This window comes from Lontra canadensis, unplaced genomic scaffold, assembly GCF_010015895.1.
Source record: "Lontra canadensis isolate GAN:19392208 unplaced genomic scaffold, GSC_riverotter_1.0 scaffold44, whole genome shotgun sequence".
Taxonomy (NCBI): Eukaryota; Metazoa; Chordata; class Mammalia; order Carnivora; family Mustelidae; genus Lontra; species Lontra canadensis.
Window position 1 is genome coordinate 2,710,360 of NW_022631038.1, and position 15,020 is coordinate 2,725,379.

At 54.6% G+C, this 15,020-nt stretch overlaps 1 protein-coding gene across 4 annotated transcripts in view; it reads left to right on the top strand.

Moving 5' to 3' along the window:
• Positions 1–815: 815 nt before the first annotated feature.
• Positions 816–15,020, top strand: part of ZNF516 (zinc finger protein 516) — a 114,029-nt gene continuing 99,824 nt past the window's right edge. The window contains exon 1 of one of the 4 annotated variants that reach the window (XM_032872210.1): positions 816–958. The gene's annotated coding sequence lies outside the window, so the exon portion shown is untranslated. Of the gene's footprint in view, positions 959–1,183; positions 1,467–4,489; positions 4,630–15,020 lie in introns of those variants that run through there. The other 3 variants (XM_032872209.1, XM_032872211.1, XM_032872213.1) reach the window with 3 other exon arrangements.

Genomic DNA, 15,020 nt, shown 5'->3' on the forward strand with positions numbered 1-15,020 from the left:
CTTCTTGGAGTCAAATTGGGATTTCTATTCCCAGACTTAACTTGCTGCCACTAACTACGGCCCGCGGAGAGCAGCTGGGGTGAAGAAATGGTTTGAAAAACAGAAAAAAAATTAGAGTTGAACTTTCCAAGGATAACAATAAAAATAAAAGCCCACGGTCGTTTCTAAATTGCCATCCAGCAAAGTCCTCCCGACTTTGGTCTGGACCCAGGACTTAATCTATGGAGTATCCCCAACACACTGACCAGGAAGTTCAGTGAAACGCACACGCTGAGCCGTGTGGAATGCACACGCATCTGGGACCACCGCAGGGATACCCGCGTAGAGGTCTGCACTCCGGGCTGGGTGCTCAGGTGCCCAGTCGGCGGAAAACGCGTCCCGACACGTCTGCACGTATGGACGCGTGCGTGTGTGTCCGTGTGTGCGCGCGTAAACAGCTTCCCGTAACTGGATCTGCGGCAGCGCGGGTCCTGGAGGAGAAGGGCGACAACTAGCCGCTGGGATCGTGATTCAGTGCTATTAGGGGAAGAATTATCTGCGTCTGAGTCATCGCGAGCCTCCAGACTTTGCCCGCAGTGTGGTAGAACTTTGTGCTGATGAGACAATAGTGGAGCGTGTGCGTTTCCTACAGGGCAGACCATTCCGTGGCTGGGGGAAGCCTCGGGCCTGCGCCCGGCCGCGGGGTCCCGGCCCCCTCCCCCCGCCACGCAGCCCCCAGAGCCCGGCCGGCGCCGGGGTCCCCGCGGGGCGGGCGCGTCCGGGGCGCGCGAGGGCGGCGCGGGGAGGGGGCCGGGCGCGTGGCGGGCCCCGCGCGCCCTCGCGCGTCCCCCGCGCCCGGGCGCAGCTGGCGCGGTCGATCTAGTGCAGCGCTCGGCTCCGCGCCTCGGGCGCTCGGCTTCACCTTCAGAGGCGCGGGGCGTGCGCGTCCTCTTCCCCGGGCCCGCCGCCTCCCGCCAAGGTAGGGGCCGAGGTGGGGTGGGGGGCGCCGCGGCGCCGGCGAGGGGCGGGGGCGCGGGGCCCGGGGCCTGGCGGTGCCCGGGACCCCGGTGTGCGCCGCGGGGGTGGGGGGCGGGGAGGGGCTCCGGGGCGCGGGGAGGGCGGCTTGGCTTCCCTGTGGATAGTTGCTCCGCTCGGCAATTCTAGGAGAGGGAAGATGCAACTTCGGGCGGCGAGGCCAGCGCTGGGAGGTGGTTTTTACCGCAGTGGAGGGGCGGGGTGGGGGCCGGGTGGGAGCGCGGAAGAGGCTCTGGCTTTGTACACTTCGTCAAAGGCGACGCGGGAGGAGGGGAGCTCGGATGCGCTCTCCATCCATTAGGAGACAAAGAGCAAATTGCCTTACTTTAAAGTAAAACGCTCCGGCTAGTGAAGGTGGGTGATGGGGCTGCGGGGCCCGAGGAGCCGCTTCAATTATTAAGGGTTTGGCTGATGGGATCGATGCCTGTGGGCACCGAGCGCTGCTGCCTCGGGTACGTGTTGGCGTGTGTGTGTGTGTGTGTGGGGGGGGTGTTTTGCCTCCCCCTCCCCTGGCTGCATGCCCATTAGCTGGGAGCGTATAAGTGACCCTAACATTAAAGAAGTGAGTGCTCCTGGAAGGGAAGTTAGGGCCGGGTGGGGGTGGGGGCGAGGGTTCTCTCAGTGACCGTGAGGGGTGGGGAGAGGGCTCAGGGTGGCAGGGGCTCCTCGCAGATGCACTGACCCTGGCGGGGGTCGGAGTGGGGGTTGGGGAGGTACGGATCGCGACATGTACCCGGGGATATACGAGAAAAGGAAAATGCTGGGGGGGGGGGGTGTTTGGAAAAGCGCCTCGTCTGCCATTTCCAGGGAGAACTAACACACCGAATAGTTGCGATCGGTGTCTAGAATAAACCGCCTCGTCAAGTTTTAAAGAAACTTTGTATGAATAAGTTTGTTAAAAGCCAGTCGAGTTGGATATGGAAAACAGCGGTTTATGGAGGAGGTTGGTGTGGGCTGACAATCGGTGGTAGTGGGCAGGGAAGCCGGTGGAGCCTTGCAATTAGGGACCAGAGAGACCCAGCCTTTTACCCGAAAATGTGGGTCTGTAAGTCAGCCCCATTTATTATCCGCGTTAATAAGCTCCCCGCAGCAGACCGGGATCAGACCAGGACCTTCTGGGGTTTGTGTGTCTGCATCTTACTCATTCTGCTGGCTTACTGATAAAGAATTACTTGGTCTCCGGGTGTGCAAAGATCAACTTGCTCAGCCCTCTTTTTAAATATATTCATTCTGCGCCTTATTTAATCCAGATGCACAAAAAGCCATTTGCTGCTTCATTGTTGGTTTACATTTTTTGAAAAGGCGACTGGTGTAACCTGTGGAATTTGAAATGCAAATAGAAGCCTGTGGGAGTTGAGGCAGAACAAATCAGCATTTATAAAGTGAAAAAGATTTAATGTCTTTGAAATCATTGCAGAGGAAAAAAACTGGAGGGGGGTGATTTTTCAGGGAGTGAATTGTGACGTCAGGTCTTTTTGGAAAAGATGTTATTTTTAAGGTCTGAAACCCGGGTATGTAAAGTGCTTACAGGAAAAACAGATTACAAGATTAACATCTGTTAACATGATCGTTTATCTCCAGCCAAAAATAGGTCAGTTCTTTCTTAAGGAAACTCGATTGCTGGCGCAAGCTTAAATAATAAAATTAAAATAATGAGTGCATGAATTAGGACCGGCGTTTGTTACAATCTGATCTGTGAAAAACATTTTTTAATTTCGAGATCAATAAAGGTCAAAGTCTTTTTTGGGCGTTGAGAACAACTCTTCACTCCGCGTCCACCCCTCCGGATGACCCCCTCCTCCTCACTCCTAGCTCCTTCTCCGCCCCCACCCCGGATCGCTAATTTCCCTTTTCAGCCATTGTGGAAGAACAAAATATATTTAAATGGATATTGTCTGACGCCCCCGTCGTTAAAGAAAGCAAACTCTCCGCGCAGATGGCTAACTTTCAGGGCTCTGCTGTTGTTTTACCATTAAATGAAACGGTAGGGAGGGAAGGGGAAAAAAAAAAAAAAAAAAAGAAAAAAAAAAAAGAAGAAGAAGGAAACAGCCTTGCTAAGTCTCCCTGCCCCCTGGGTGTGAGTGACGGCTCTGTCGGCCAATCCGCAGCGGCTTTCTCCATCCCGGAGGTAATTTGGAGTGTGCGTGTGCGCGCGCGCGTGCATGCGCCCATGTGTACGCACACCGTGCAGTGCTGCTAGCCTCGCGCGTCCTTAGCTCCTGATGTGCACAGCCCCGTGCTGTAGACGCGGACACGCTTCTACCGGAGTCTGGGCAGCTAGATGGGCACGCAGCAGTTGCAGTGGGGACCTCGCCTCCTCCGAGGTCCTCCTGCAAAGAATGGGCGTTCGAGAGCCGCTTTCGGATTCCAGTCGGAACCTGCAGAGGGGGAGGAAGACGGGAGTGATGGGATTCCGCTTCCAGCGGCGGGGACCGCACCGTGCGGTTCCTTCCGTCCCGTTCCCACGCGGCGGGCGCGGCCTCGCGCGCTCGGGGTCCGGGGACGGAGCGCGCCCGCCAGGCGTAGAGCGCACACGGAACGGGCGCTGGGGAAAGGGGTATGAATCCGTGGCGAAGTGCGGACGCGGGCACCTCACAACTTCACGTTCCGCGGTGGCGCTGAAAGTTCACCCCGAGGCCACTGGCAGGTTCTGGAGCGCGACCCGCGCGCGGTGGGGAGAGGCTGTGCTGCCCACCGACTCGGGAGCGCCGAGCGCCCGCCGGGTCCCCCCCGCACAATGGGCACATTCACGGGCGGAGCGCGTCACGGGCCGCCCCACGCTTCGTGCCGGCCTGACCTGGCGCCAGCTTCCCCGGGAACGTCGGTCGCGGTGTGTGGACGCGTGCGGGCCGGACCCGATCACGCAGCATCTCTGTCTCGGGGCTCCCGGTGCCGCGCTGCGTCGTTCCGGGCTGGATGCTGCTGCCGTCGCGCGCCGGTCACGGACCCACGTGGGGCCCCTCCTGCCCCCGAAACCCCTTGAGGGAGGCCTCGGGGAGGGATCCCGCGCCCCGCCCTCGTCCACGCGCGGGGTGCCCGTCTGCCCTGCCTCACCGGGGTTACCCCGGGGGCCCACGGGCGGCCCCAGGCGACCTCCGTCGTCACCCCCCCCACCCCCCGCGAGAACCCAACTCAGTTACGAGGTGGTGTCCGACCCCATCCTCCCGCTCCGGCCATTTTCGGCCCGAGTTCGACCCGACTCTGCTCCCCACCCCCGCCCCCACCTCGGTGAACTCGCCGAGTGAGGAATGGGCAGCAAGGGGGAGGTGTAGCGGGATTAAATCATTCCTATTTATGTATCTCCGAGCGAGCGGCGCCGGGCCCGGGGCGCCGCTGGGGGGGGGCGGGGCGGGGGCGGGGCGGGGGCGGGGGGATTTACCTGCCCGCCCCGGGGGCGGGGGCGGCGGCCGCTTGTTGCTGGGCTGCCAGGGGGCGGGCTGTGGGCGGGGCGGGCAAGGCGGCGAGGTGGGGGAGGGCCCGGCCCGCGCCCCCGCCCCCCGGCGCCCGCCCCCCGCCCCCGTCATGTGGAGCGGACGTCACTCGCCTGCACTGTAACCCAAGAAGTGAAAGAGACGGGGACCCACGGCCCAACTTCGCACCGTAACAAAGGCGGGGGTCCGTGCGGGCGGGAGGGGGCCTAGTTGGGGCGGGAGCGGGCTGGGGGGAAGGGGTTGGGGGGTGGGGGGGGGGGCGGGCGGGGGGGGGGGGGGGCTGGGGGGCGCGTGTCTCCGCGCAGCCGGGGGGCGGGGGTCTGCGCGGCGGCGCGGGCGGCGCTCCGGGGGCCGAGGCGCGGCCGCGGCCAGGTAATTGGTTTCTATTTTAAACTTCACTTTGTTCTGGCGGAGGTGGGGCGCGGGCAAAGGCGTGGCCCCGAGGACGATTACATAAGTATTCACACCTGATCCGGGCCGGCCGGCGCGCGGGGTGGGCGGCGCGGGGGAGCCCGCGGGCCCCGCGAGGGGCTGCCGCGCGTGGGTGTGGCGTCCTGCCTGCGTGGCCTCTCTGTCCCGTCGGCGGCGGCCCGTGTGGACGTGGGGGGCAGTTCCTGGAAGCCCAGAGGTGCCCGAGGGCGTGGGGCCGGGCCTGCCGGCGGGGTCCACTGCGTAACAAAGGGCAGGGGCTGGGGGACCCAACAGCAAGTCACAAAAGGAACTTTAGACGGTGGTGGTCTTCATTAAACATGCCCCGAAGGCGTCTCCCCCCCCCCACGCCCCCGTGAACCTGCAGTTAAGTCTGTGATCCTGATTCAAGATGATTCAGAGAAGGGGATTCCTGTCCTGTGGCCCTGTGACAAAATGCACTGAAGTAGGGACCGGAGTGGGAGCAGGGCTGGCGACCCCCCAGCGGGATCCTCTCCAGATGATGCTTTAAGCCGCCCTATTAATATGATGGGAGTATTTTGGTTTAGGAATGTAAGTGCTACTTTAAGGAACGAGGCATGTGTGCTATTCGATAGGCTCCTCTGTGCTGCCGCGTGGAAAGGCTGGCCTTATCGTTTTATCGTTGGTTTTCTCCTCCTTTTCCCTTACATTCTTCGATTGTGGCATCAAAATAGTTGCGCTATTTATGTTGACGCAGGCCCGCTCGAACTAAACACACCGCAGGCCTCTGCCGCGCAAGACTGGGCGCTTCCCCTCTCGGTGAAATTGGGGAGCGAGTGGTGCGAGCTGGCCTGGAGCCTGGGTCTGGGCGCTGCTGACCCGAGGAGGACATCTTCAGTTTCACTGGGCTCCCGGGCCATCTCGTGGGCCCCGCCAGAAGCAGCCGAGCCTCAGAGACTTGAGTCCTCCAATTAGAATGTTGCCAGGCTGAGGCCCAAGCCTGTGGGTCTAGTCTAGTGTTTTTCTTAGTTCCTTAGGAAGACTTTGTTTCCTTAAATTAGCTTATTTGAATATACTGAAACATTCAGAGCACATGAACATCCTAAAAAATATTCGCGGTCCCCAGGGATGTGTAATAAAATGACCAAGAAGAGTGGGAATGCCTCCCTGGAAGGGAACAATGCTTCAGGAGGCACAGTGCTCAGCAGGGCAGAGAGAGGGGAGTTTTGCTTATTTTTATTTCTGGAAGTCTTTACCCGAGTCCTCTTTCCAATTGGCCCGGTACCTGAAACATTCTGGAGCGGGAACTTGCCCCTGTGTGCGGCTGTTCATCCTCGGTGAGAAGAGCTGAGTGCGTCGCTGTGTGTCCCGTTGTGACTGGTAAACGGCCTTTGAAGGGGGCTGGACAGTTGTGGGATTCAGGGTTCTGGGCCTTTGAGGTCCTGTGTGTCTGACTCTGGAGGATGTCGACCCAGAGACTTTCAAGGAGGAAAGAGCGGTTTTTGAAAGCTGGTCAGTGGGGAAAGCGTGTTGTTCTCATGTCCATAAACTGAACTTTACCTTCGTGGACCTTAGTTTCTCCTACATGGAGGTGTTTGAGTTTTATAGGATGATGAATTTGATGTGGATGTTGTGTCCCAGCACTCACATGGAAAAGAAGAGAGACTTCTTTAGAGAATATTGGAGAATGAGGTATGCTCTGTCTCCCAGACGGTGTTTTCAGTCTGACCAAATAGGGAAAAGTGGTCATGTGACCCAGGACATTGAGTAGCGTTTCATCATGGACACTGTTCTTGAAAAACCAGCCCTCAGTTAAATGGGTCGTTGTGGATTTTTATGTATTCATTTTCCAGGATAGCTATTGGTCTTGTTTGTAATGTACCAGAAGGAATCTTTTAAACAGGCATTTTGTGGGAGTGGCTGTAGGTCCGGCAGGGCAGTGTGTGTAGAGTTTCAAGTGCATTATACCTTAATGTCCCAGGAATAGGACACTGGAGGGGAGGCTGGTTACACTGAGAATGGAGGAGCTTGTCCGAAGGCCTGCGCTTTCCTTTTATAATGCGCTTGTTTTCAGTGTTCAAGACAGGATGCTATTTTGGGTTTTATTCCATTTTCAACCTTGAAGAACAGGGCAGGTGTTAATTATATAATTAAAAGTGGTATTTTTGTTTGCAACTGGATTTCTAACTGAATAAAGCATCTGTATTAAAGGTGCAGGAAACAGAGCTTTTTCGCTGGTCTTTGAAAGCCAAATTTAGCCGGAGACAGCGAGACTTTCTCAAGGGCATGGATTGAAGCAGAAGTCAGGGACATAATGGAAGAAAGCAAAAGAAAGTTCCATTCGTTTGATTACACATCCGCATCATAAATATTTGAATATGGAAGTCACGGTCCTTCCTCGAAAGCCGTCTTGGGTGCTGGCAGTGTTTGCGTCTCAGCGCTCCCGTGAGCTCTTCTCTCCGAAGTGTGTCTCTTTGCTGGCCTCACCCCTCCCCCTCCAAAGTTCTAGAGGCTGTGACAAAAGTTGAATTAGCTCTCCTCTTCCTGACCCAAGTCCAGAGAAAGCCAGGGGCCGTGCCCCCCGCTGGCCGAGCCGAGCATCCATGCCTTGCCCTGACCCTTGGCGGACTCCTGCTCGGTACTTACGGCCGAACCAGCAGCCAGTACTCGGACCTTCCATGGGTTGCTTACCGCTTGGCCGCTTTGACCGTGCTTCCAGAACTAGTGATGTGTAAACGCGCACAGTGACTGTGTCACCGGCTTCGGCTCCCGGACCGTGAGTCTGTGGGTCGGGAAGGACATGCCTTCTTTGTCTGCGTTTTTCAGGTGAAGTGCAGAGTCGGGACATGGGTGGTTCTGGGGCCTGAGCAGACGGCCTCCCTCTCCATGAATGTTACGGGCTTGGGTGGCAGGCTGGGGCGTCTAGAAGGCGGGGTGGGGGGATGTCGGCTGCAGGTGGGTCTTTGTGAGCTGCCCGCCATTCAGTTTGCCCAGGACTTGGGGTACCGCCAATTTTTTGACTCCTGCTCTGTGTTTGGCTTAGGGCTAACTGGTGGCCTGGGCCACCCGGTGTGACAGAGACCCTCTTCTCCCTCCTGTCCTGTCCTGTCCTCCCTCTGGGGCTGTCACAGCCAACCTTTCCACCCAATGGCCAGCGGCCAACAATGTGTTGGCCGCAGCCTGTTACAGGTCTGAATGGGTCTCGGGGCCACGTGAGTGACAGCATTTTTCAGATTCAAGCCTTGGCCTCAGTTCTCACTGGTCCCAGAAACAAGGGAGTTTGGGGTGGGACATGTGGGACATTTCTGTTTGATAGAAGGGCGACCTCTGCCTGGAGTGGGTTGAGACCTTCCCTCCCCACCTTTTAGGGTGGGTTAGGGGTGGGTGGGGGGTACGGGACATCCTCTTCGTCATCGAGCTTTAGCTGGGACTGTCTTAGAGTTCTCGGGAATATTGGTGACTTGTCACAAACCCATTTTAAGGAAAGAATCACATCAAATGTTTATGAAGAATTTACTAGTAAAAGTAACTTTAACTTTAGAAGAAGAATAAAGAAAAACATTCACTACGAATTAAAAATGTCTCATCCAGTTCTTGAAAATGCATGTTTATTTTGAAATTAATTTTCTCCGACAGAGGACTATTTTCGGGGTGTGACTTTAACACCTATGGGAAGATACATCTCTAGGCCCTATAAATGCATCACTTAAATTTGGAATCTGTGCCCCCCACTGGGGTATGTCAAGTATATTTTCAACGGACTGGGAAGAATGAGCAGTTGCAACTGTCCGTTTTGGGTATCCCTTATCCCTTGCTTCTGGCTACACGTGATTTGAACAGCTGAAGCCTTTCTTTGCAAAGCTGGAGCTGGCTGTCATTATTTACGTCCAGAAGGAGACGTGTCCTGGCGGCAGACACGCACAGTGTGAAGGAGTGTAATTCTCTGGCTCTCAACATTCCTTAAAAGTCGTTCTCCAAAAAGCTCTGGCCTTTATTCTTCGATTCCACTGGTATGGAGCTCACAGAGCAGGAGTAATTAGAGATGCAACTACTTTGAGAACGTAAACATGTAAATGTATGTAAAGTAATAAATAAAACACTGCACAGGGGAATAGAAAAGATAAATCGTTCAGAGACTATATTGGGCTTAGATACATTTTGCTGTTTATTTCAAATGTGAGTTCATTCTGGTAGATTTTTTTCTTTCTGGCCGTGTATGTGTATTTGGTCAAGAATTTAATCAAGTGGTTTAATCCAGATTTCAGGGATGGGTATTTCATACGATTGTAAAGTTCAGACACTTCTTCAGTGGAGTGCTGAATGCAGGCGGAGATTTTTAATATATTTTATTTCAAGGCCAAATTAACCTGGCATGTTATTCCTTCAGAAGCAGGGAGACTGGTCTCCCGAGGATCTGGCCCCCCCGGGGAGTTGCCGATGGCCCCTCGGCCTTTGGATACAGCTGTCCTGTTATTTTCTTGCTCATTTAGGGGATGGTGAGCTTAGGCTAACATGTGGTGTTAGCTTTCAGGACATCGTTAAAGAGAGACTCTCAAAAATCGAGGTTCTCTGTTAAAACTCTGTAGTTTTCCCCAGATGGTTAAGGATTAAAATAGAATTTGCAGCATTATTTAGTAACAGTTGGAAACCCCTGTCTTCAGCTCTTTTCGTGTTGAAGTAAAGGATATTTGTTTAGGAATTTTTCCCTTTGTTTCAGAAAAGGGCAACATGTGTCTGCCTTTGCCATATGGCACTATTTAACCTATATTGCTCGAGCTGACTTGGCATGGTGTTAGGCATTGATTGATTTCAGCGTTCCAGAATGTTCTTTGAAATTTAGTGCAGGGAAGAATGCGTCCAGAGTGGGGGTGGGGCTGCTCGCGGCTCGAGCCGCTTCCTGTTCCATGGACGCTTCAGCCTAGTGAGCGAGCATCCCTTGTCTCTCCTGCAGCAATCTTGGTGGGAAATAGTTTGATATTCAAGGTTGACTGATTGTGTTAATTCGGGGAACTACAGAGCCCAGTGCGAGTAGTTAAAGCTGTGGGTTGCGGATAGGCTGATAGGCCCTGTTTAGCTCCTGATTATTGTAGTGATTTTAAGCTAGACCTGAAAAATGTGTTTTTTTCCCCCCTTAAAGGCTTGGCTGTTTTTTTCCAATGAGTGGTCGAGTCCCTGAGCTTCCCAGTTTAAGCTTCCGTGGTGCGGTTCGGGAGCTACGTAGCAGCAGAACAGTGACGTCCTCACTCAGTGACTTGTTGACACCTACTGCTTTCGAATTTTTGGACGGTCTTGTGTGTAATTCACCAGAGTGGCTTCTTAGGGGACATCCCGGGAATTTACAGGCAGGGACCAGCACAACGCTCGTGCTCCCATTGTTAGCGGCGGGAGCCAGGGCGTCTCCCCGTACCCCTCTCGTTGATCTGCCTCTGTGGCTTCATCCTACGGGTTCTCCTGTTTTAACGGAAGAAGTAAACACATTTATACTCCGCGTGTGCGTGCACGCGCGTGTGCGCAGGGCATCTGTGGGCGGGAAGGCGGGCCTGGGTGTCTCATAGCATCGCAGCGATGTGCTCGAATGCCGCTTTTGGTGATGCGTAATTTATATTGACATTATCAGTGACACGGAGAGAACATCTTTATGCCACTTTGAGAAAATGTCATCATTCACATTGATAATCATATTCCCACCAGATTAGATTCATCATACCAAAGCTTTTCATGTCTTTAGCGTGACCATTAGCATAATGACGATAATTTGTCCCTTTGAGTAACACCATGTGTAATTTACATTAGCGTTATTGTGGTGAGTACGGCACAGCCCAGGTGTTCAGGGGCCGTCCTGAGTCCAAAAATGGCTTTTTACTTCTTAATGGAAGGGGCAAGGAAGAGGATCTTATTCCTAAAGCCAACTTAAAAAACATGACTGGGAGTAAATACGTGAATTCCTCACATAAAAGTCCTCGCCATAGCAACGTAAACTTGGGGACAGTTCCGCAGAGTCGTGGGATTAGTGGTTTAGCGGCAGGATTAAAATTGGCCTCAGTAAATTACCCTGGTGACAGAAAAGCAGAATCTGTTAATGGTTTTACGGGAAGATCGGCTCCTCCACTGGTTCTAGATTGACGACAGAGCACAGGCTGCTTAGACTCTGGAATTTTCAAAGGAAGGTTAATTTTTCTAACAGCTACCCAGTTTTCAGCATCTGGAGGAATCGGTTAAAAAAGGAGGTTCCTGCAGCTCGGATTTAGGCTGTGATTGGAGATGAGGTACAGTCTGCGTTCGCTGTTCGGCTACGGAGGGTAGCGGGGCTGTCGTCCGCGTGTGTTTCTGGCTGTCCTCATGTGAGGTCTGCCGACTATCTGTGGACGGAGTAGGCTGTCCTGGAAAGAGTGGTAGAGCTGCTGGGCCACGAAGGCGCCTTGTGGAGGCTTAGGGGCTGGTGGCCGCTGAAGCCGCACCTTTTTGGCTGGGGCAGAGTTCGTGGGGGTCCTCACTCCGTAGGGAGCGTTCAGTCACGTCCCTGCAGTGACCGTGAAGGAAAACGTGTACTCTTTGACTATATTTACCTTTCTTTGTAAATTTATGTTATTTCTGTCTGGGCTTTTAGATTGAGGCTTACATTTGTATTATAACTGGTAGAAGTCTTGGAGGTGGTTTGGGGAGAATCCGGACGTGTTTTGGGAACTGAAAGGCAGATGGATTCAGTGGTTTGGCCACGGCCACGGCCACAGAGCAGAGCTCAGACAGGTTTCTGGGTTCCCAGTTCCCAGCGCGTGCTGGACGCCACAGCAAGGGGAGGTGGGAGAAAGCCCACTTTCAAGGTGACCTTGACTGAGAGCTCGTGTGCTGCAGAGTGTAGACCCTGCAAGTGATGGGGTATTGAAGACGTGGATAGTATACTGCCCCACGTCAGTCTGACCCTCTGGTGCTCAGCGCTAGTCCCAGAGAGAAGAAAAAATGTGGGCTCCATGTTTGCCTCTCTCAGTGGGGCATCGTGTCAGTGTGGAAACCAGACGAGCCATGCCATCCAAGGTTCCTGCGGCACTGCCGGCCAGAGACACGAGGGAAGCCCAGATCACCGAAGACCTAGCAGCTGTTTGCACAGATTCACAGCTCAGCATGGGCCGGGAAATTGATTTTCTTGGGAAACCCAGTGGTAGCACCAATAATAACCCTTCTTATGAGCCGGTAACCATAGGAAGTAAATGACCAGCATGGGATAGAAAGCCCTAAGAGAAAAAAAAGACACCACGAAAAATTGCAGGGAGAGGGTCGAGAAGACAGACGAGAGTTGTTGGTAGAGCAGCGGTTTCTCCTGGGCATTCGGGCTAAGCCGCAGCGGGTGATGGGGTCGCACGGGTGTCGGTGGAGAGCAGGCTTCTGTGTGGTGGGTGTTCCGAGAGAGGGGGTGGGGGACCACAGACATCCAGGAGGGGAGCTGCTGGCTGGGACGGGCTAGGGAGTGGCACTCCTCTCCATCCACATGTCCTTGGTGCACGTGGGCCACAAGGCCACCGAGAGAAAGGAAGGTGCGCCGGGGAGCGAGCCAGACACGGGGAGACCTGCATTTCCCTGCGTGTCCGTGGGCGTGCAGTCGAGTGGCCACACGCGGCAGCCCGTGGCCCTGGCTGGCTGCTGTTGCTGGGCTCCGGGTTGCTGTGTGGACGCCTGCAGCTCGTTACCAGTCTGTGGGGAGGTATCTGCCCTCTGCCCGCCTGGGCTCCCTCGGGAGCTGGGCCAGGTCGCCTGCGTTTTGCTTCATTGCTCAAGAGCCTCTTAGAAAGCCGAGCCCGCTCGCTGCTCCGCGCGCGCAGATAGGGCCCACGGTCTAGGTTTCCACGTCAGAGGAAAAATCAGTACGTTGAGACCCTGATTTAGAATCTCTTTTTCCTTCTTTGGAGAAGATGGTATCGAATACGTTTTCATGATTTACCAAGGACTCTGTCCTAGGTCGTTTGCTGCCTTTCTAGAAGTTTTCATGACATACTACGTCCAGCATGAACTCGGGATTGCGTAGATCTGTTCGGTGTCTTTCTTACGGACTCATCCTGAGTGCGTGTTTGCAGGCTTGAGTATCTGGTAATTGAAATCTTTCTATTTGTGTGTTGGCAGTAAGAGTTTGCTGGTCTATGCGCATCTCGTGCCATCTGCAAGGCGCGGAGTGCCTGGGTCACGCGTTAGAGCGGGACATTAAGAAAGACCAAGGACGAGGAAATGAAGTAATAGACCGTGACGAGGGGAAAATAGGGTGATCGATCCGGATCACAGCACTCGTTCCTGGGGCCGCACTCGAACCAGAATTCAGTCTGAGCTTCCTGGCGACTGAAACACGGAGTGAAACCTGCCGTTCGTGTTTGAGTTGCTGGCGAGGGCAGAAGTCATCAGTTCTCCTGCGGAAGGAAAGCTTCCAGCACAGACGCTAGAGGGGACGTTTTTACGTTGATCCTGATACGGGCTGTTCTTGTACAGGGCGTTACTACTCTTTTGTAACGTGAACAGTGTCTTCAGTTGTAGTCTTAGGGCCGGTGCATAGTGACTCTCGTGGTGAGTGTTTCAGAGAAGCAACGGAATGAGTGATGCCAAAGTCCAAAGCACCGAGAGCTGGTTTTTGAGTCACCCTAAAAATGTGAACCAAGTTACTGCATTACAGTTTCCCATTGTATTAGAAGTTTAACTTTTGTTACTAATGTCTTGTTATAGACTCGAGTCCCCGTTGGCGAAGGCCTGGATGAGCCTCCAGACAAGTAGCTCGTAAGTGCTCTGTCAAGCCTCGTTTCCTTTCCACAGACATTGATCACAAGCCCGTGGTGAGCAGGGCAGTGCCCCCCGCGTTCCTTATGGGTACCATTTGGTATTTCTAACCGATAGGAGCTCGGGAGGCCTTTCTAGCCCCCGTGCCGCTGGGAGCATGCTGAGACCCACACGGCCCCGTAGCTGGGCTCTCCGTAGACCTCTTTTGGGCAGTCACCTTGAGTTTATGACCTTCCTCACGGTTGCTAGAAAGTGGAGTTAATGGGAGGGTTGGTTGCAGCCACCTAGCGTTGTGTCATCGTGCAGAGATCATGCTGTGGAGGACCTGTCCTCCCACTCTCCAAGCTCCTCTGCCTTCGCGATGGCTGGGGTCACCCAGGAGCCACTGCAGAGAAGCTGGAGCCAGTGCAAGGTCCCCTGAGAGGGAACCCGTTGCCCGAGCCTTTGGGGGCTGGAACGCGGCAGATAGTCAGTAGTCATATCTCCTCTGAGGACAAGGATTTTGAGTCATCCATCAGGAAGGGGAAATGTAGAGGGTGGTCCAAGGATCCAAAGCGGGGGGGCCCTACATCGGCCCCTAGCAGTCCTAGCCAGCTGGGGGGGGGGGCTCGCCCCACCCTGGGCTCCTGGCCTTCTCCAGGAAGGTTTTGGAAAGGGAGGTGCCACTGGAGCCCGAGGGGGATGGAGCCCACCCTCCCGAACTTTGGAAATGAGGGGGTCTGTAGGGTCGGCGGGCTTTTTCTGTGAAGGGCCAGATATTAACTATTTCGGGCTCTGCGGGCCAGCCCTTTCTGTTGCAGCTGCTCTGCCTGATAGCACAGAAGCCGCCCGAGACAGCAAGTCAGCAAATAAAGCAGCTATATTTATGGACAGCGAAACTTGAAATTCATAGGATTTTATGTGTCACAAAATGTTATTCTTTTTCTGTTATTTTTTTCCAACCACTTAAGAATGTAAAACACATTCCTAGCTCCCGAGGCGTCCAGAGACAGGTGGTGGGCAGGGTTCGGCCCCCAGGCCGCCACGGCTCAGCCAGCACTGCCCCACGGAATGTGAGCGCATCTGTCACTTGAGTGATCCCAGTGACCATGCGAGAAGGGCTAGAGAAATGGTTACAATCCTGTTAATTTCTTATGTAACCCAGTCTGTCCAAATTGTTACTCAAACATGTGAATGACATAAACATTATTACTGAGGTTTTGTTTTTGTTCTGCTTCTGCACCACGTCTTGGAAATCGGGTGTGGATCTAACCCTTGCAGCTGGTCCCTGTTAGGCCACCACCCGGGCTGGGGCAGCTGTAGGGGGTTGAGATGACACGCCCTAAACCAAGGCCGTCGCCGAGGTGAGTCAGAGATCTTCCCTGGGAGAGCTCAGCTGTTTGCCCGCAAGGACGCTGAGGGACGATGCTCTGGGAATGTCTCTGTGGAACCTTA